This window comes from Heterocephalus glaber, unplaced genomic scaffold (genome assembly GCF_053883595.1).
Source record: "Heterocephalus glaber isolate CG9 unplaced genomic scaffold, H.glaber_assembly_v1.0 deba00001457, whole genome shotgun sequence".
NCBI classification, from domain to species: domain Eukaryota; kingdom Metazoa; phylum Chordata; class Mammalia; order Rodentia; family Bathyergidae; genus Heterocephalus; species Heterocephalus glaber.
The window spans coordinates 26,762,672-26,783,481 of record NW_028258305.1 but is presented as its reverse complement, the minus strand read 5'-3'; positions in this window follow the sequence as shown (position 1 = coordinate 26,783,481).

The window sequence follows — 20,810 nt, the reverse complement described above, 5'->3', positions numbered from 1 at the left end:
TTTTTTTATAAAAATGTTCTGTTTCACTGTAACACTCTGTGCTACAGGTGTTCCTGCCCAATGTATCAAAATGTTCTGCAACTGTTTGTACTGCACAATGTACCTGTTCAATGTAACAAAGGTGTTTCTTCAGTTAACTCCGCCCCCAAGAGGTTCCACTCGTAGCTATGCCTCTGCCCTCAAAGATTCCTCTCAACTTCCTTTCCCCAACTGTATATAAACTGACTCTTACTGTAACTTGGCACTCAGAATTTGGACTGTCAAGCTCTTCCAAGCCAGCTGCCTAATAAAAAGTTTTTCTCCATCTCTTAAGAGCAACTTTTGGATTCTTAAGTCTTCAAATTGCTGAAGCTGTAGCACTTGGCTATAACACAGATCTGTAGCACTTGGCTGTAAAACCAAGCTATTCTGCTTTGCCACAATAATACAGTCTAGGCTAAGGGTCTCCTGTAGAACTTTCTGTGAGGTAGCAAATGTTTTATATCTACACCATCCATTAAGACAGGCGCTGCAATACCTCTTGGGATGTTATAGAGATAAATCAGAAAAACATGAAATGTCCCATATTCCTAGGAAGAAAACCATTCTAGACACTTTCAAATCTATTATTAAACACAAAAGCCAATCTTCCCTCACTGTAAAATCTTACTTCTCCTTATACCAAAACTTACTACACCATTAACCATGAAACTACATTGACTCTATTTGACTAAGAAAACTATGTCGGAAAAAAAAAAAAAAAAAAGAAAGAAAACTGTTGGAGTCACTCTTTTACTGTTATTTAAAAGGGAAAACAATAATTCCAAGCAACAGAAGGCAAATTTGTTTCCTATCTTCTGTCCCAGGTAGTAAGTTAAAGCATTGAATTTTTTTTTTTTTTTTTGTACTGGGGATCAAACTCAGGATCTTGCTCTTGCAAGGCAGGAGGCGGCACCACTGAGCTAAACCCCAGCCCAGGCATTGGATTTTAAAAGGATCCACTTATAATGTGCGTAGATACTGATCTGCTGGTTAATAAATTGAAAACTTTAAAGGAATTGAGCTGGGTTATGATTTCAGGAAAACTCAAAAATAAGTTCAAATCATTCTTGTCTTTATTTTTTGCCTTTTTTAAAACTATAAGAATGACACCCTACCTTATTATATCCAAAGATGAAACCACAAAATCACAGCTTTGGAACACTTTGATCCCATCCCAAACAGGACCTCTTCGAGCTATGACATACCTGTTGGAACCAGTAGTCTGGGAATTGGGGTGCCAATTGGAATATGAAGCAAAATAATGGGATCAATCAGTTCCTCCTTTGCCCTCCCATGTCATTCAGCATATGCCTCCATTATAACACTTGCTATATTATGGTGAGTAAATTAATTCCTATTCTGTACCCCTCACAAGACAGTGTACTCCTAGAAGACAGGGCCACATCTCATCTGAATTCTGAGCCCTGAGCCCCACGTGTGATGGGCAATTTGAAGTTAACATTGCACTGGGAAAACCATAATGTACTAGGTACCAGCACTCCCAGCTCCAGCTCCAACCCATCAACGTCTTTGCAAACCCAACTCTGTACACATATTTTATCTTGGTTTGGCAATATTTATTCAAAGTTACAAATCAGGCCTGTTTTTAAAGCTATAACCAAGGCTTCATTCGGTCTTGCCAGTGGGAAACTACCATGTTAGCTAAAATAGAAAACACCAGCCAACTTCCTGCCCAGCCATGAAACTTAGGATACATTTGTCTTATAAACAAGAGTAGCACTTGATTTTGCTCTGATGACCCAGGATTCATCAGTATTATCTGCCTGCATGTCTTAGATTTTATCCAGCAGGACCTTGATTATTTTTATCCAATTTGAGCTCAAATAAATTTATATGGCCTTTCAGGGTAAATTGGACACTGGTTTCTCAGAAGAAAAGAAAGCCCTAGAGTAAAGGCATAAAAGGTAAATTCCAAAAACAAGCTTCCCATTAAGCACAGTGCCAACACTCATAGGAGCTTTCACTTGGACTAGAACTTGGGTCTCCATGCTCCCAGACTGGTTAAAGGGACCAACTGTCCTAGCTTCCTAACACCAAGGGAGGTAACAGGAAACAGAACTTTCAGTTTTTAAAGCAAGAAAAGCCCAGCCAAATTGTTTCTGTTGGCTCAGGGCTAAGACATTCTCAGGATATAGGCCTCTCCGTGTTAATCAAGGCAAATCCCAAACTGGGACCAGTCAGTCACCCAAGTCCAGTACATGCCTCACTGCATAAACTAACCCTTTCTATCAGTTTGAGAAAATGTTACTGGTTCTGCCTCAAATATTTAATCCCAACAAGAGCCCAGTGATAAAGAAATGGAGCTTGACAGCTGTTGCATTGCTATGTCCCCTCAAAAGGGAAAAAATTTTACCCACTAATTATAGCACATAGATGAGCAAAACTACAGCCTCAAGAATCACTGTGAATTTTTTTAAAGTCTTTTCAGATCTTTAAATAATTAAACGTTTAAAAAAATCCAAGAGGAAAAAGAATATCATGGAAATGAGCAATATGAAGCCAGCCCTATTAAGTACTAAACTATTATTATGTGTCCAAACTAATCAAGTTGTTGCTGCTAAGAAAAGAAGGCCACAGAAGGCTCATAGAATTATGCCAATTAGTTATGCTGAGTCAATTCAGAATGCAACCATTACTCAAGAGGCACTCTCCAATACTGCAATTAGCCTAAAATTCCTATGATTCCAGGGAAGACTTCAGAGTCTGTGCTTAAACTCTTGCACCATTTCCCACAAAAGGGAGCTAGAATGATATTTCCAGTGCACTAAGAGAACTTTGGACTCTGGCTACTTGTCTCGATAATAAAGTTAGTTTTCTTCCCTCCAACTTCAATCAGCAACTTCACAAAACCAGGTTGTCAGAGACATTTAGCAAGAAAGTGTGGCTGGATTGGACAAGCCTTTTATCTATGAAGTAATAGCCAGATGCTTTGTTGGGAACTGCAGAGCTGGACACTAACATGCTCATAACCATTCTTCAAGGCTCTTGTGATTAATACAGGTTTAGAATGAGGAAGTTGAAGCTCTGTGATTCCCTGACTCCAAGACCACAGAGCTAATGCTCAGCAGAACCAGCAGGAGTCTGGGTTTCTCCAGGCCCTTTCCCTGCATTGTTACCCACAAGATATACTCACCACCAGAAACACTGCTCAACTGCCGTGTTCTGAGAAGGCTAGATTTTGTAGGACAATTTGTCTCACTCTATTCATAATCAGACAACTCTCGTGGTCAAAGAGACAAGTCAAATTGTCCTAATAAAAGGAAAAAAAAGTTTACAGTTAAAGAGGGAAAAGGCCAACATATTCATCCAAGCTACATATGTTAGTTAAAAAAAAAAACCAATCAATATTTTGTTTTACAGCCACCGTTAACAAACTCTAAAATGTAAAAATCTTAATTTGATCTGCCACATGAAAATCTCCTCCCCAGTTATGGGAATTAATGTCCCTAACCAAGTTCTTACAGTCAAAAGGTCAAGAGACAAGCCCTTATAGTCCAAGGGACAAAAATTCCTTGCCCCACTAAAAGAAGTCGCCTGGACATTTACATTTTTAGGGGAAATATGAAAGAAAAGTTATAATGCACCAAGTGACAGGAATGAGAACCTGGAATGTATACATTCCTGAAAACAACTTCTGACCTTCATCTTTCTTCCTCTTTTATTCCCTCCCTTTAAAAAAAAAGCAAAATGAAACCAAAGGAAAAGAAACTTCCAGTAATTTCAGCTGGAAAATTAACATTCCAGATTGCTTTCCTTCACAAGGATGATCATAATCTGATTTACTGTCCCCTTGCCTGGTTTAAATCACTAAAGAACATCAAGTACAAGTTATAGATATTTTAAAAGACAAATTTACTATTGAAAAGAGCAATGTTACAAACAGCCAAAGGCTTCAGTGCCTCCACTATTAATAAATCCCCTTGGTCCTTGAAACTTTCACTGCACAATCATCCAAATAGTGAGTCCTCAGACCTTTGGGATCTAGCACTGGGAGTTTCTGACCCAGGGTTCTAGTCATGGTAACTTTCTTTTGTGCATTTGGCAGGTTCTTGGGTCTCCCAAGCAACTGTCATACTCTGGGGATGGCCCTCCCTGTCATCATCCAGTGCTTCACTGTCCACAGTGGGACTATCTTAGTTACTTTTCTCATTGCTGAGACAAAATACTCAACACCAAAAGTTAAAGGAGGAAAGGTTATTTTGGCTCACAGTTTGTAGAGGTTTCAGTTCATAGTTGGCTGGCACCAGGGCAAGGTGGCTTGGCAGAGGAGCAGTGCAGAGGAGAAAGAGTTCGTGGTGGGCAGAAGGCAAAAGGGCAGCAAAGCAGGGAAGTAGCAAGTAATAATGGCAGCCTTCTTTCTGTTCCTGTCTCTTAAATTCTATCCAGGCTATTCACCCTTAGAGTGGGTAGCACACACATCCAGAGTGAGACACCCACAACCCTAGCTTCATACCATGAATCAATCCCACCATCACATCCTTGATGCCAGCATCACACACTCTAAATCCAGCCACCTCTGAGAAGCCTCACCTATGACCACATGAGGACCTGGGAGTACAGCTAGATGTAAGCCATAACAGGGACCCTGGTGAAGAACAATCCTTTGAGGAAACACATCCAGAATTCCTGCAGATTCTAACATTTTGTAGAGAAATTACGTGACTTTTTTTTCCCCAGGGAGAAAAATAGACTTTATTTACATGTAATAACATTTTAGAAAAGATCCATCCCCAGCCCTTAAAAACCTTCCCATTACTCCAAATCCCACCCCAGTGCAGTTCTGGGGAAGGTGGAGTATGAGCGCCTATTGAAGGCTGCCCCTCCTGCCCCAGAGATCCAGGACCCATCTGTCCTGCCATCTTCTGGGCAGCTGTATCCTTGGGTGGAGGGAAGCAGATGGGACAGGGGCTCACATCAAGAGTTATACACTTGGAGATAGAATTTCTTACAATACCAAACTGAAATCAGGTCAATACAGGGAGATTTTATATACTCTAAATAATTGGAAATGCAGAGATTTACAAAAGATTATGATTTAATATGATTTCCCTGATAAAAGTATGAGATGATGGATAAAATATCCTGAGTTGATTATTACACAACGTATAAACATACAGAAACATCATACATAAAGATGTGCCTTTCTGATCTGTCAATTAAAAATAGTTTTCTGGTATTAAAAAATGATTACTTCTAAAGTGCTCACATCAAAGCTGTTAAAGAAAAATTATCCTGCTGGGCACAATTCTCTTATTGTGGCACACATCTACAACCCCAGCTACGTGGGAGGCTGAGGCAGGAGGATCAAAAGTTTGAAACCAGCATGAGCAACCTAACAACTTAGGAAAGCCTTATCTAAACATTAAATAAACAGATTAGACAGATCAATAGAAGAGAGAAGGAGACATAGAAGGAGATGGAGACACAGACAAAGACAGACAGACAGACAGTTGAGCTGGGAATATAAATTCAATCCCCAGTAACATAAAAAAATTTTAAAACATTTTGATTGTTACCGTGTTTCTTTTCCCTCACAAGGTTTACACCCTGCCTAAAAGTCTCTTGTATATGAGACAATTTGACCCAAATAAAGGGAGAAGGGAACCCAAGGGGGAAAGCAATGGCAGGTGGATATGGAGCTCCCATCCTCTGGGTGGCACCAGAGGTGGCACTCCAGCAACTCAAACCCTAAACACAGGGAGAATGGCTTCTCTCTCCTGCTCTGTGTGCTCATCTCTAAGCTCACTCCCTCAAGGGGGCAGAGGAACTTGAACCGATACAATCAAACCAATCATTGCTGCTGCTTTGAACAGTTCTGATAAAAGACTTAGTATGTGAGAGAAGCTGTAGTATCTACAACGGTTTAGAATTATATGTGAATTTCAACTATCCATCCTAAACCCATGTCTTTCTGGCTGAGTGCTGTCTGGTCTCCAGAAAAGATAACCTGCTCCCTTCAGGGTCATGATCTCCAAACAGTCAGCCATTGTTCTACTGACTTGAGAAAATGCTGAATGACAGGCTTGTTTTCCAAGCAAAGAGACAATCTGGTTGCAAATTTCCTAAACCCTGTGGTGCATACCTTTTGTCCCACCTAACCAAATGCTAGTTTTTAACCTCTTTCTTAGTCCAGAGACAGAGGACACTTTTTCATAGATCCACATTATTAACTTCCCGATGATTCTTTGGCACTAAGGAGTTAATTCCTACCCCTGGCTCTAGCTCTGCTGCAAATACTAGTGAGAGCCAGGGAAAGCTGAGCCTGCCTGAAACCACTCAGAGCCATTACTCTTCTGTTCAGAGACTGGGCTGAAGGATTGTCAGTGACTTTCACACCCTCCTCTCTGCAACAATGATCTACCCACCATTCAAATCCAGCAATTTACAGACACCTGTCCATGGAGTTGGCTAGGTTCACATCTGACAACACGAAGAGCAAGAGATGTGCAGAGGGAGCCCAGTGAAATGCCAAGGACACCAGCCTGGAAATCAGAAACTGACATTGACCTTAAGTGCTGAGGCAAAAATTTGAACTCAAGATCATTTGGCTCTAAACACTATGATCTTAACCATAGTTACCCTGTTTCTTATAGTAATTATAGGCTAATGTCTACTACATGGAACTATATGCTGAGTGCTTGATTTGGGCGTTGCTATACTCAACTTTTCTTTTTAGGGAAACCGACAGGTAAGTACCAATGAGTAGTACTACAGTAAAAATGTTTGAGCCCTCTTCCAACTCTAAAGTCAGCTATAGCACTACTCAAACATGCAGTGAACAGAGAAAGATGGAACAATACTGCAAACAGCACCATAGGTTATGGAGGTTGCTGGTAGCTGACCCAGGGCAGAATGGACTACACTGGGAGAGGGACAGTGGCAATAGCAGCATCCTGGCAGTGGCAGCTAAGGGGTAGTGGTAGATCAGTAGTTTTTCTGTCCCCTTCATGAGGCCTTGAAACCATAATAAAGCAAAGGTACCTTTTGGATCCTCCAGGGGCTGCAGTAGGAAAGGACCAGAGCAGCCCCACCTGGAATCAGCAGCAGGCAACTAGGACCAGGTTGTAGTGGGAGACCAGGGGGAAGGCAACCCAGAGTCAAAGATGCAGGTTTGGAGACATATTCAGGACACGTAGGGAGGAGAGAAGATTGGTGGGCACTAGGCAATACATAGACCCAAGAGCCACAGGCATGGTCTAGACACATCATGATGTTCAAAGTTTTCTTCCAGCAAAACATAAATGAAGTTAAAAGTAGAGGCTGGAGAAGGGCAGCATCAAGATCCAGGAAATCTGAGTAGAAGCTCAAGCCAAAGGGGCTCTGGACAAGAACATAACACCCAACTCCCCATATCAAGCACAGCCAGAGAGCAAAAGGCTGTCTGACGCCAGAGTCAGTCACAGGTGGTCCCCAAGCAGGTAACTGCCAGTAAGCTGGGTCTAATTTAGAATCAAATGTAGTACCAGGATATTGTAAAATAAGGGCATGCATTCCCTCAGTCATTAGTTTCCTTGGAGGTCATTATCTTGGTTATAATTGGAGGATTAAAATACCAAATTGTACATAAAAGGCTGCCTAGAGTACAAATAAGAATAGTGTGCAGTTTAATCTCACTCCCTCTGTCACAAAGTGTGAGCAAAAACTAAACTTATGTTGTTTTAAGCAACTGAACTATTGAGATTGTTTGTCATCACAACAAAACCTCACCTCTATTGACTGAAGTATTACTTATGTTTGAATAAGGCATAGCCTCATTTCTTCTTTATAATTACATAGTGAGACAGAAAAGACACGCACTATTTCTATTTTTAAAATAAAATTCAGACTCAAAAAAGTTAGTTGATGCCTGCTACGCAAGCACAAAGACCCGAGTTCGATTCCCGGTACCAAAAAAAAAAGTTAGTTGATGACCATGAGGATACTGACCAAAATTAAGTAGTTGTACTTGAATACAGATCTTAGTTCGAGTCTTCCATAATCTAATTACTTAGTGCTTCTGTGAGGGCTTTTTGGCCCTTGAGATTTTATTTAGATTTCTAAGATACTGTAGAATAGAGACTAATTGTAGTATGAATGCTAAATTCAAAAGAGTATGCTTAAATGACTAGGTGCCTTTTTGGCAAACTGGTTACAGACCCATTAATTTTGCTCCCATTGAGAAAAGAATCGGTCTTGATTCATCTGGCTTTATACTGGCTGTAAAAGAAATGGAATGATAAAATGTCTTCCAAAATGTCTTCTTTGTTTGACTGGTACTTAAACAGAACTCTTAGGTATTATAGATCACATCTTTTGGAATGTTTTTGTATTAAAATTTAATAAAACTTTAACATACAAAAAAAAGGTTAGTTGAATTACTCAAAGTCACATGGCTAGCATAAGTTGTACTTGGGACTAGAATTTACATCCTCTAAAAGAATAAGCTCAATAAATAGTGTCTTTGTCATTGTTTGTCTTCAGTATTTCCTTGCTCCATTGCTCGTCATACACACATATTTACCCTCCTTCAGTAAATGAATTTTGAATCCTAAATCTCTAGCCTTTAAGCTTCAGTAAAACATTCTCTTGACCAAAAAAATAGTTTAAGGCTTAGAGTTAGGGTGACAATTCAGGCCTTGCTTCAAAACTAAGTAATATGTTTGTAGCAGGCCCAAGATTTGACATGTTCTATAATAACAAAAAAAAAAGAATGCTGAGATGAAAAGTATTTCCACGATCAGCTAAAGTAAGGGGTTAAGGGAGAGGGAGTCTCTTACAAGACCAAAAGAGAGGGAGAGGAAGAATATAAAGAAGATAAAAAAGGAGTGATCAAAAAAATATGGTTATGTGTTTAAATTTAAAAATTACAGTAAATGACATATTGCCATTAACCTCTTCAAATACCTCCCCTCACTTTGAACACATTTATCCTATCATTCTTGCCACTTTTTGCAGCAGTTCTGGAAGTCCTCTTTCCTGAGTTCTTTATGAGGTACGATCAAACTAGGATGAATGCAGCCACCCAGTGCCATCAAATGGAATGGCAGCCTCGTTAAAAACATGGTGGTGAGTCTTCATCCACCTCATTCACCAGATTTGGCACTGTGCAACTTCTGGCTCTTTCCCAAAATCAAAATGATCATGAAATATAAATGTTTTGAATTGATTCAGGACACTGAGACAGCCATAATGATGTAACTAGACACTTACAAAAGAGAACTTCCAGAACTTCTTGAGAAAGTGCCAAGAATCACTAGATAAGTGTCTTGGGAGAGGGCATAATTTCAGAGGGATAAACACCAATGTATTTTTTATCATAACAAAATTTTTAACATGCGCCATATTTTTGATCGCACAACATATCCTTCATGTTTTGCATTCACTTCAGTTTCTTAAACATGCTTTACATTCTGAGTGAAAAGTGAAAAGACTCAGTGATTTCTCTAAAGATGTCAGCAATCATGTGATGATATCTAGGAATTTCAGATCTCTCATTAAAGAATGTTAGGCAATGCTCTCAAAGCTCTAAATGCTCTAAGGCAGCCTCTTGGGTTTCCTGACTCATCATTGTCAACTCAGATCGTATTCTGTGCTCAGAACCCTAAATTGTACAGACCAAAATGATTTTCCCAAACCAACACTGATGCTTCACTTCTCAGCTAGGAAAAGGAGCTCCCCTGGAGTCAATTCCTAAGATCAAACTACAAAGAAGCCAGCTGGTTTAAACAACTGGCTTCAGCAATTTGCCCTTGATGCTCCAAAGAGCCTAATATTTAAAGTCAAACAAAGAAATTGAATTTTATCATTTGCCCCATTTTAGAGCAACTCTCAAACCCATTCATTCCCCCCCCCGCCCCGCCCCCGCAACAGACCTCCATCCCTGAGTACAACTGCCCTCCCAATACAGTGTCTCCATTCATGGTCAATGCTCCATTAAACGCCTGGTTCTGAATATTTCAATGTGTATAATTGCCCCTTGGACAGACATGTTTGGAGCCAGAGCTGTGAGCACGAGCCCATCTGCCCCTCTGAACTTCTAAGCAAAGAAATGCTTATAAAATTACTAAATCCCCATTTCTTTTAACTGATACCCCAACAACTGTGGTGGCCTTCAGTAAGTCAGCAAGCTGAACTGCTCACTGACGTTCATGGCTAGGGTGAAAGCTTTCTGAGTTTCATGCACCTTTCCTGGGATGAGTCCATGGGATTTTGTTAATGCTCAGCATTTTCTTCTTAGAATGGCAGTCTTTTCTTTATTTTTAGAAGATAGTAAATCTCATAACTATGGAGCCAGAGGAATTGTCTGGGACTACAAGAAATAATATTCATGTTGTTTCATGTTGTAAATATCCATAAGGCAGAAATTCAGCCAAAGAAGATTCTGTGCCCCTTTCCTTTTGTACAAAGCACTGTTTTTCCACAGCAAAGCTTTAACATCAACTCTTTATGTAGAGTCCCAGACAATCTGCAGGTACAAAACCCTTGAAAAAGTGATTCTTAACCACTTGGAGGATGGAATTTCCAGCCTTTTCTGTTTTATTACAGTATGTGCTATCTACATTTTCTTAGTGCATGTTACTGTTACATGATGGGGTTTATCTGAGGAAGTTGATACATGCATTTAATATAACCTAATCAATTTCAATTCCCTTACCTCCCTTTTCTTTCTCCCTCTTGCTTGCCTCTTCCCAATTTCCAGAAGACTGCCTACTGGATTCCAGTCCTTTTTCCCTTAAATTATGTATTTTTTAGGTTCCATCCCTTCCAAAAGTTCGTTGAAGGTTCTGGACTTCTATCTAGTAAAATATATACAGGCATACATCAAGGCTGTTTACAATTTCAGGATGCCTATTCCTCCCCACCAAAGCCCACCTACTTCTCTGCTTTGACCCTAGTCCTATGCCTTTTTTCATGAAAGTGGATGTTCATGCAGAAGGTGCCAGCTCATCCCATCCAATGAGTTTGCTCCCTTTCCTCCCAGAGGAGCTTGTTAGCTACCCCAAACAAGGCATTCTGCTTAATTCCTCTCAATTTCAGTGCACTCAAAAAAAAAAGAAACTATGATATGTATCCACCTGCTTCACAGGATATTGTGGAATCAAATAAGGGAAGAGGTAAATATTTTCTAAATTGAAGATTAAGCATTGTGGATTTACACAATATTAGTGAAGTATTCATGTGTCAGCTATAATAGGCTCTGTCCATTCTGTCTTCCATCTATGTTTGCTGAACACACCAGATTGCTGATTTGGTTTTTCACTGAGGGCTTCTGGGCTTCCCAGTGCTTACAGATGCCTTTGCAAATGAGGATGTGTGGGAGGGAACTGCAAGACTGCTGATTCTTTAATGACAGTGTATAGGCACCTAGGGGACAGCCAAATGTGGCTGCAATCCCAATAATTCAGAGGCTCCATAAATCACCCTGATGAGAAACAAAAGCTAAAGCAGGAATGTTGTTTTCTGACACCTAGAAGAGAGAGTGAATGGCTTAAAGGTATCCTCCAAGGGTGGCCTACATTTAAAATACTTCATTCTTCAACATCACCATCTCAGTTGTCACTTGTAACCAGAGACCTTAGAGTTAAAACACAAGGAAAAATAGAATTGATTAAGAGAATATGGAACTACATCTGCCTTAGCCTTATTTGCATGTTAACTCTTTTAAAGACTGAGTATTAATTTGTAGAAATTTATTTATTCAACAGATGCTAACAGATTTCCAGGAGATTAAAAACTCCATTGAAAGTCTACACAGCAGAATGAGCCAATGTGAGGACAGAACTTCAGATATAGAAGAAAAGATTGCAAATAGTGAACAAGAAAAGAAAAATTGCTATAAAATTGTAAGGGACCATGAGAAATCAATCCAACAGCTGATAGACAATGCAAAGAAGAATAACATAAGACTGATCAGAGTCAAAGAATAAACAAGGGAGAGCGCAGATGACATTAAAAAAAAACTCTTCACAGAAGTGATGGCAGAAAACTTTCCAAGCAGGGAAAAAGAGCTTGACATAGAGATAAGTGAGGCATATAGGACTCCAACTACCCTTGATCAAAAAGAAAACTCTACACATAGGCATATAATTCTTAAGATTCCAGAAACCCAACAGAAGAACAAAGTACTACAAGCAGTTAGAGAAAAGAAACAAATCACATACAAAGGAAAGGCCATCAGAATCACAGCAGACTTCTCAACACAAAACCTCGAGGCAAGAAGGGCTTAGAGTTGGGCCAGGGATTTAGCTCAGTGGTTTCACTGCCTGCTGCTCAAGCACAAGGACCCGAGTTCAATCCCCAGTATCAAAAAAAAAAAGAAACAAGGGATTGGAGTGATGTATTCCAAACCCTAAAGGAAAACAGCCTCCAACCCAGATTGATGCACCCTGCAAAACTATCTTTCAAAATTGATGGAGAAATAAGATACTTTCATGACAAAGAGCACCTTAGGAACTTCGTGAATACCAAACCAGCACTCCAAAAAACTTTAGGCACTATCCTAGGACAAGGCAATGAGGATCACAACCCCAGGAAGCCCAGCAGAATGAATCTGTTGGGCGCAACAAGAAATTAAATGCAAAAGGGGAGAATCCAACAAGAAGAAAAAGTCATGACAAGGATAAGTCAATATGTATCAGCTATAACCATCAATGTTAATGGTCTCAATTCACCAATCAAAAGAAATAGACTGGCAAAATGGGTCAAGAAGCAAGATCCAACAATATGCTGCATACAAGAAACACACTTCATTCAAAAGGAAACTCATAGACTGAAAGATAAAGGGTGGAAAACAATATTCCATGCCACAGGAACCCGAAAAAAAGCAGGAGTAGCTATCCTCTTTGCAGAACAAGTGGATTTCAAACCAACATTGATTAAGAGAGACAAAGAAGGGCACTACATCCTTGTAAACATCCTTGTAAAACAGGAAAAGATGACAATAATAAATATCTATGCACCAAGCACTAGTGCGCCCAACTATATAAAAAAAGTACTAATGGACATGAAAAATGATATATGCACTAATACAATAGTAGTGGCGGACCTCAAAACCTCACTGTCACAAATAAATAGATCAACTAGACAAAAAATAAGTAATTTAATACTAGAATTCAATCGAACTCTTGAACAAATGAACTTAACAGAGTGTTCCACCCTACAAAATCAGAATACACATTCTTTTCAGCTGCACATGGGTCACTCTCCAAAATAGACCACATACTCCCTCATACAACATGTTTAGGTAAGTGCAAAGGAATTGACGTTATCCCTGTATATTATCAGACCATAGTGTGATGAAAATGGAGATCAATAGCAAAAGAAACCACAAAAATTTCATAAACACATGGAAACTGAATAACACACTTCTGAATAACCAATGGGTCATAGAGGAAATTGAAGAAGAAATCAGACAGTTCCTTCAATTAAATGACAATGATAAAACAACATATCGGAATCTATGGGACAGAATGAAAGTAGTCTGATGAGGAAACTTCATAGCAGTGAATACTGATATTAGGAAACCAGAGCAAGCCCAGTTAAACAACCTGAGGCTGAAACTCAACCTTCTAGAAAAAGAAGAGCAAGACAAACCCAAAATTCATACAAGGGAGGAAATTATAAAGATCAGAGCAGAAATCAATTCAATGGAAACAAAGAGAATGACAGAATCAAATCAATGAAGCCAAGAGTTGGTTCTTCAAAGGAATAAACAAAATTGACAAACCCTTAGCCAACCTTATCATTCCTGGAAGCAAGCATCACCTTGATCCCCAAGGCAGAGAAAGACCCAACTGAAAAAGAGAACTATAGGCCAGTCTCACTAATGAACATGCATTCAAAAATACTTAATAAGATACTGGCAAATAGAATCCAGAAGATCATCAAGAAGATCATACACCCTGATCAAGTGGGATTCATCCCAGGGATGCAGGGATGGTTCGACATATGCAAATCAATCAATGTAATACACTCTATCAATAGAGCCAAGGACAAAAAACATATGACCATCTCAATTGATGCAGGAAAAGCATTTGACAAAATCCAAAACGCATTTATGATAAAAAAAAACCCTACAAAAAATTAGATTAGATGGTCTCTACCTCAATCTGATAAAAGCCATCTATGAAAAACCAACAGCCAATATCATACTAAATGGTCAAAATCTGAAAACCTTCACACTAAAATCAGGAACAAGACAAGGATGTCCACTATCACCACTCCTATTCAATATAGTTTTGGAAACATTATCCATAGCAATTAGACAAGAGAAAGAAATAAAAGGAATAAAGACAGGAAATGAAGAAGCTAAATTGTCATTATTTGCAGATGACATGATACTCTATATAGAAGATCCCAAGTATGCCACAAAAAGTCTTCTAGACTTAATAACCAAATTCAGTAAAGTAGCTGGATACAAGGACAGCACACAAAAATTAATAACTTTGCTCTACAGGAACAACAGACTCACTGAGACAGAAATAGGGTAAACAATTCCTTTCACAATAGCATCAAAAAACTGAAATACCTAGGAATCAACCTAACTAAAGAAATCAAAGACCTCTTCTCTGAAAACTATCACACCCTGAAAAAAGAGGTTGAAGACAATATCAGAAAATGGAAAGGCATCCCTTGCTCTGGGGTAGGAAGAATCAACATAGTGGAAGTGGCCATACTTCCAAAACTGCTATATAGATTCAATGCAATCCCAATTGAAATCTCAGCAGCATACTTCATAGACCTTGAGAAAACAATCTAAAAATTCATTTGGAACAACAAGAGATCCAGAATAGCAAAAGCATTTCTAGGCAACAGAGCCCTGGCAGGGGGTATCACAATCCCCAACTTGAAACTATACTACAAAGCTAATATAATAAAAACAGCATGGAACTGGCAAAGAAACAGACCTGAGGACCAGTGGAACAGATTAGAAGATGCAGAAACAATGCCAGACACACTCAGCCACCTCATCTTTGACAAAGGAGCCAAACACCCTCACTGGAGGAAAGATAGCCTCTTTAATAAATGGTGCTGGAATAATTGGGTTTCAATTTGCCCAAGATTAGAGCTAGACCTATGTCTCTCACCATGCACTAAACTAAAATCAAAGTGGATTAAAGATCTAAATATTAAAATAGAAACGCTGAACAGCTGGCACAGAGGTTAGGTAGAACTCTCAAAGACGTTGGTGTAGGAAAAGATTTTATGAACAAAACCTCAGTTGCCTGTGAACTAGCACAATCAACAAGTAGGATCTCTTCTTATTAAAAAGCTTCTGCATAGCAAGAGAAACCACCAGCAGCATGAAGAGACAACCCACAATGTGGGAAAAAATTTTCACCTGCTCTTCCTCAGAAAAAGGCATACTCTCTAGAATCTATAAAGAACTTTAAAAAATCGCACCTCCCAAATTTAAAGACCCAATCCAAAAATGGGCATCTGAAATGAACAGACATTTCTCAGACAAAGAAATAGACATGGCAAATAAACATGAAAATATGTTCAACATCACTGGTCATTCGAGAGATGCAAATGAAAACAAAGCTGAGATTCCACTTCACTCCAGAAAGAATGGCTGCTATCATGAAATCAACCAATAACAAATGCTGGCAGGGCTGTGGGGAAAGAGGAACCCTACTCCACTGCTGGTGGGAGTGTAGACTGGTGCAACCACTGTGGAAATCAGTATGGAGATACCTCAAAGAACTAGGACTGGAAGTCCCATTTGACCCTGCTATTCCACTGCTGGGGATCTTCTCCAAAGAATTAAAAGAATCATACCACAGTGATATATGTGCACCCATGTTCATAGCAGCACAGTTTGTAATAGCTAAAACTTGGAAACAGCCCAAATGCCCATCAACTGGAGACTGGATAAAGAAAATGTGGTTTTTTTTTATAAAATGGAGTACTACTCAGCCATAAAAAATGAGAAATTAGAGACATTTATAGCTAAGTGGATGCACATTGAGGCAATACTCTTAAGTGAAGTAAATAGGACACACGTGTAAATACCGAATAGTTTCTCTGGTGTGAGAAACTGAAAGTGTAAATAAGGACTAAATGTATAATAGGTAATGTGAAATAGGAAGAAAAGGGGCAAAGGGGAAGGAAGTGGGAGGGCTAGGGGAAAGGATAGAAAGGAATGGGATTAATATGAGAAAATGGAAAAATAGGAACAAAGTCTTTGTAAATAGGGAGGAATGGAGGGGTTGAAGGGAGGGCTGGGCAAGGGTGAAAAAATAAGAACCAAGAGAGACTATGTAAAGGTGCAAATTTCCAATGATGAATGTCATTATATTGTATACCTAAAATGTACCGATGATTAGAATGAATAATCGATAATGTAAAATAGGAAGAAAAGGTCCAAAGGGGTAGGGGTAATGGGAGGGGCAGGGGAGAGGAAAGAAGGGAAAGGAAAAATGATGAGAAATGGAAAAAATGGAAATAAAGTCTTTGTAAATAGGGAAGGGTGGAGGGCGTGAAGGGAGGGCTAGGAATGGGGAAAAAATAAGAGCCAAGATGCATATGTAAAGGTACAATTCCCAATGAGAAATGTAATTGTGTTGTATACCTACAATGTACCAATAAAAGAATTTAATACAAAAAAAAGAAAAGATCATAAATAAGTCAACAAATAAATAAGTCAAAGATAGTAACAAGCACTATGAAGTAATAAAGAAAGGAAGATTAGGAGGAGAGATGTAGGATGGCTAGAGAAGGAGGCCTCCCAAGAAAGAGGGCATTTGAGCTGGAGCTTGCATGATGGAGAGAGGTACTGGGTCTACGGAAATCTAGCAGAAAGAGGCTCCCAGTCAAAAGGCTTAGCCAGTCCAAAGGCTTAAAATAGGATTGAGGGTGACAGGTCCAAGCAACAGAAGGAGAAACAGTGCAATTAAAGCATCTTGGGCAGGAGATAGTGGTAGGGTTTGAGTTGAAGAGTTAAGATTGGGTAGACTCGCAGGGCATGATTAGGAGCTTGAGATTTCTATGCTAAGAGTAAATGAAAGTCATTGGAGGGTTTGAGCAGTGGTATCATAAGGATGTATTAGTTTCCCATTGCTGTTGTTACAAATTACTACAAATGTGGTGACTTAAACCAAGACAAATATATCCTCTTACCATTCCAGGGAGCAGAAATCCAAAGTTAGTTCCACTGAATAAAGTATAAGTTTTGGTACAACTGGTTCCTTCTAGAGGCCCAAGGGAAGAATGTGTTTCCTTGTCTTTCCTAGCTTCTGGAGATCTGCATTCCTTGGCTGGTGACTCCCTTCCTCAGATCAGCCCAACCTCTTGCTTCTGTAGTGACATCTCCTACTTCTCTAGCCACATCTCCCTCTATTCCCTCTTACAAAGACACTTTTGATTATATATAAGGCACACAAGGATACTCCACTATCATCTCTCCATTTCAAGATCCTTAATTTAACCACATTTGCAAAGTCCCGTTTTGCCATAAAAGGTAACACAACACTCAAGGATTTAGGGATTAGGACCTGGATTTTTTTTGGGGGGGCCATTATTCAGCCTACCATAGACCACGTGAAGAAACTCCAGTCCAGAGCAGCATTTCCCAAAATAGATCCCACTTGAAGATATTCCACTCATTATTGTTATGTGAATAGAAAAATTTCTATCTATATGAATAGAAAATTTGAACAAATTGGCTTGAGAAAATTGAATTAAGCAAAATTAAGGAGCTCTCTTTACTTCTCAGAGGCTCAAGTAAGACTTTCCAAGATAAAACATGTGTGAAACTTACATAATCACTGACCCATTTGTTCGCACACATCCTACAAAACTGATATTCTGTGAGAAAAGTTCTATGAGGTCCTGGCCTAGAAAACCCTCAGGAGGAAACAAACTGCTTTGAGATATTTGAAGAACTGTCACAAAAAAGATGAAGTGAACTCATGTAAGGTCCTGGATGTGAAACCAGGGACAAATGAGAAAGAAAAAAGGTCAGGATTTGGCTCAAAAATCAGGCCTCTAACTATCTGCTACAACAAGACAAGCTTTCCAAAATGCAGTAAGTTTCATTTTATTTTACTTTATTTTATTTTATTTCATTTTATTTCAGTGTATGTTTGTAATACATAGTAGTTACATTTGTTTTTGGAAACTGGCACAAGCATATATCACATCTTCATCATTTTCCATCCCTCATTGTCCCCTTCTTAACCTCTTTCTCTCCACTTCCCCTGGTACCAGTAAGTTTCAACTCACTGAGAATGTTCACAGTGGTCTATATTGACACTTCTCAGATTTTCCTGTGAGTATACATAATCTTGGGGTCTTAATGAAATGTACACTCTGGCTCGATAAATCCAGGACAAGGCCTGTGATTCTGCATTTCTCACAAGAGGCAACACTGATGTTGTGGGAGGATGAAGAGATATCCCAGCATTGGATAAGTCGTTGGACCATATTTTAAAATCCTTTCTTTCAATCCTGAGGTTCTTGTATGAACTATTTGGATTAACAGAGGTTAATGAGCATAAAATAACAAAACAGTAAAAACTATAGGACGTTTGATATTGCAACAGAGAAAGTATAACCAAGTCAGTATTTTTATCCAGTAGGATTACTTCTTTCTGGGTTTTTACTAAATTTGGGAAGTTCTCTTCCCATCCAGTACCTGAGAAAGAGACATGGACACTGACATAGAAGTATGATTTACATATGTATCAGAACTGTGCATAGAATAAGAATGAATCCTTGCTGAATGGCAGAATAAAAAGACCTGATTTTATTGAGCCAGCCCAACGCTAAGTTAAACTTGATTCATTCAACAAGTCATTTGTTTCCCATTGCTGGAACAAAATACCCAACAACCAAAACTTAAAAGAGGAGAGGTTTATTTGGGCTTACAGTTTTCAAAGAATTCAGTCCATGGTTGGTTGGCTCAAAGGCAGAAATGCCATAACAGAGGAGCATGGCAGAGGAAAGATGCTCAATTCGTGACAGCCACGGAGAGAGAGAGAGAGAGAAGGGTGCAGCCAGGGAAAAGAATACACCTTTCTAGGCTACCCCCCAGTAACCACCTCCAATTAGGTCCCACCTCCTAACAGCACATTTAGCTACTGAACTCATCACTGATGAATTCACTAATGAATATAGCACCTGCATGTTCAAGTCACCTTCCAAAAACATGAGACACTGGGGAGACATTTTAGATCTAAAGCATACACCAGTTTAATAATACTACATATTAGATACTGCAGTCTCTGGGGAGCTTGTAGTGGGCAAAACAGACATCACCTCAGCCTTCACAGAGCTTAGCAGACTCTAAATAAATAATCACTCAGTTAAACAATAACAATTGTGAAAAGTGCCATGGGTTGCATTCAGCAGGAAGTCCTGCGGGTAAGGGAAGGGTAGGAACAAAAAATTAGATAGATGGATGTTTTAAAGCTGGCTTGAAAAACTTTAGTTCTATCTGCCTTTCAGAAATTTCTCAAGAGGGAATGGCAAAAAAACTATACTAAAAAAAAAATGGCCCTGAAAAAGAAAATGCAAAAGGTGATCCTTTCAAGGACCAAAAAGGAAGCAGTTCATTTTTAATCTCAAAATCTTCTGAACACTGAGGAGACATAAAAAAATAATAAAAATAGTAACAGTAATAGTAGTAATCAAAACCATTTCTGCCTTGAGGATCTCCCCATCTAGAGGACTGACTCCTCGTGCACACTATACACCTCTGTATTTAGTAGATGCTATCCAGCCCCTCTCTGTGTCTCATTTATAAGGCTGTGTAGTCTTCCTTCAGTCACTGGTAGTATTTTCTGCTGATGTCTCACAGAAGCCCTCTTCTCTGGAGAATGGCTCATGGCTGACATGAGCCATTGAGCACAAGAAATTATGTTTCACACATGAAGAGCAGTCCAGAGCCAGCTGCTGATCATGGGGTATAAAATTAAGAGAATACAAAGCTGCTGCCCTTGTCTTAAAGGGGTAAATACTGGTATATAACATATGCTCCAGAGCTCTCCCCCAACACACACAATACATTCACACACACACACACACACAGATGACTAGACTTTTCCTGAGATAGCACCTTATTCTCCTACCTGATCCTGATTCAATTTCTCCCTTTTAGCATTTCCTGAGGACACACTCTCAATAAACACAGCATCAGAATCTCTTTCTCTGGTTCTGCTCCTAGAGAAGCCAGTCTAAAACCTAAAGTTATTCATAATTGTTTCTTCAAGTCTGCAGGATTCTTCTCATAGAATAGTATTTCAAGATTATAATCCAGGTTCTAGGAGGTTCTATGAGGTTGCAACATCTGAGAAGTAAAAGAAAACCAAGGTGAGAAAAAGATAGAGAGAATATACCTAGATTAACAAGGAAAAGCTCAGCTATTTCATAGTGTTTCTCCAACATAAAACTTTTTTCAATGGGTATTTTTGGGTTAAGATATTTTTACTCTTGCAGAAATACAAGAATACAAAAATGTAATAGAAAGAATGCGTAGCGGATTTGACCAATATGAAGAAAGAATGTCAGAAATTGAAGACAGAGAATGTAATGGATAATAAACTCAATGATACTCAAAAAAAATAACAAGATACCAAGCAAGCTGGGTCCAACAGCTGCTACTTTTTTTGGGTACTGGGGATTGAACTCGGGTCCTTGCGCTTGCAAGACAGATGGCAGAACCACTGAGCTAAATCCCTGGCCCCAACAGCTGATAAATGACTCAAATAAACCCAACATCAGAATCATAAAAATAAAGGATATATTAGAAGATGACTCAAAAGGTATAGAAAATTTATTAACTGAAA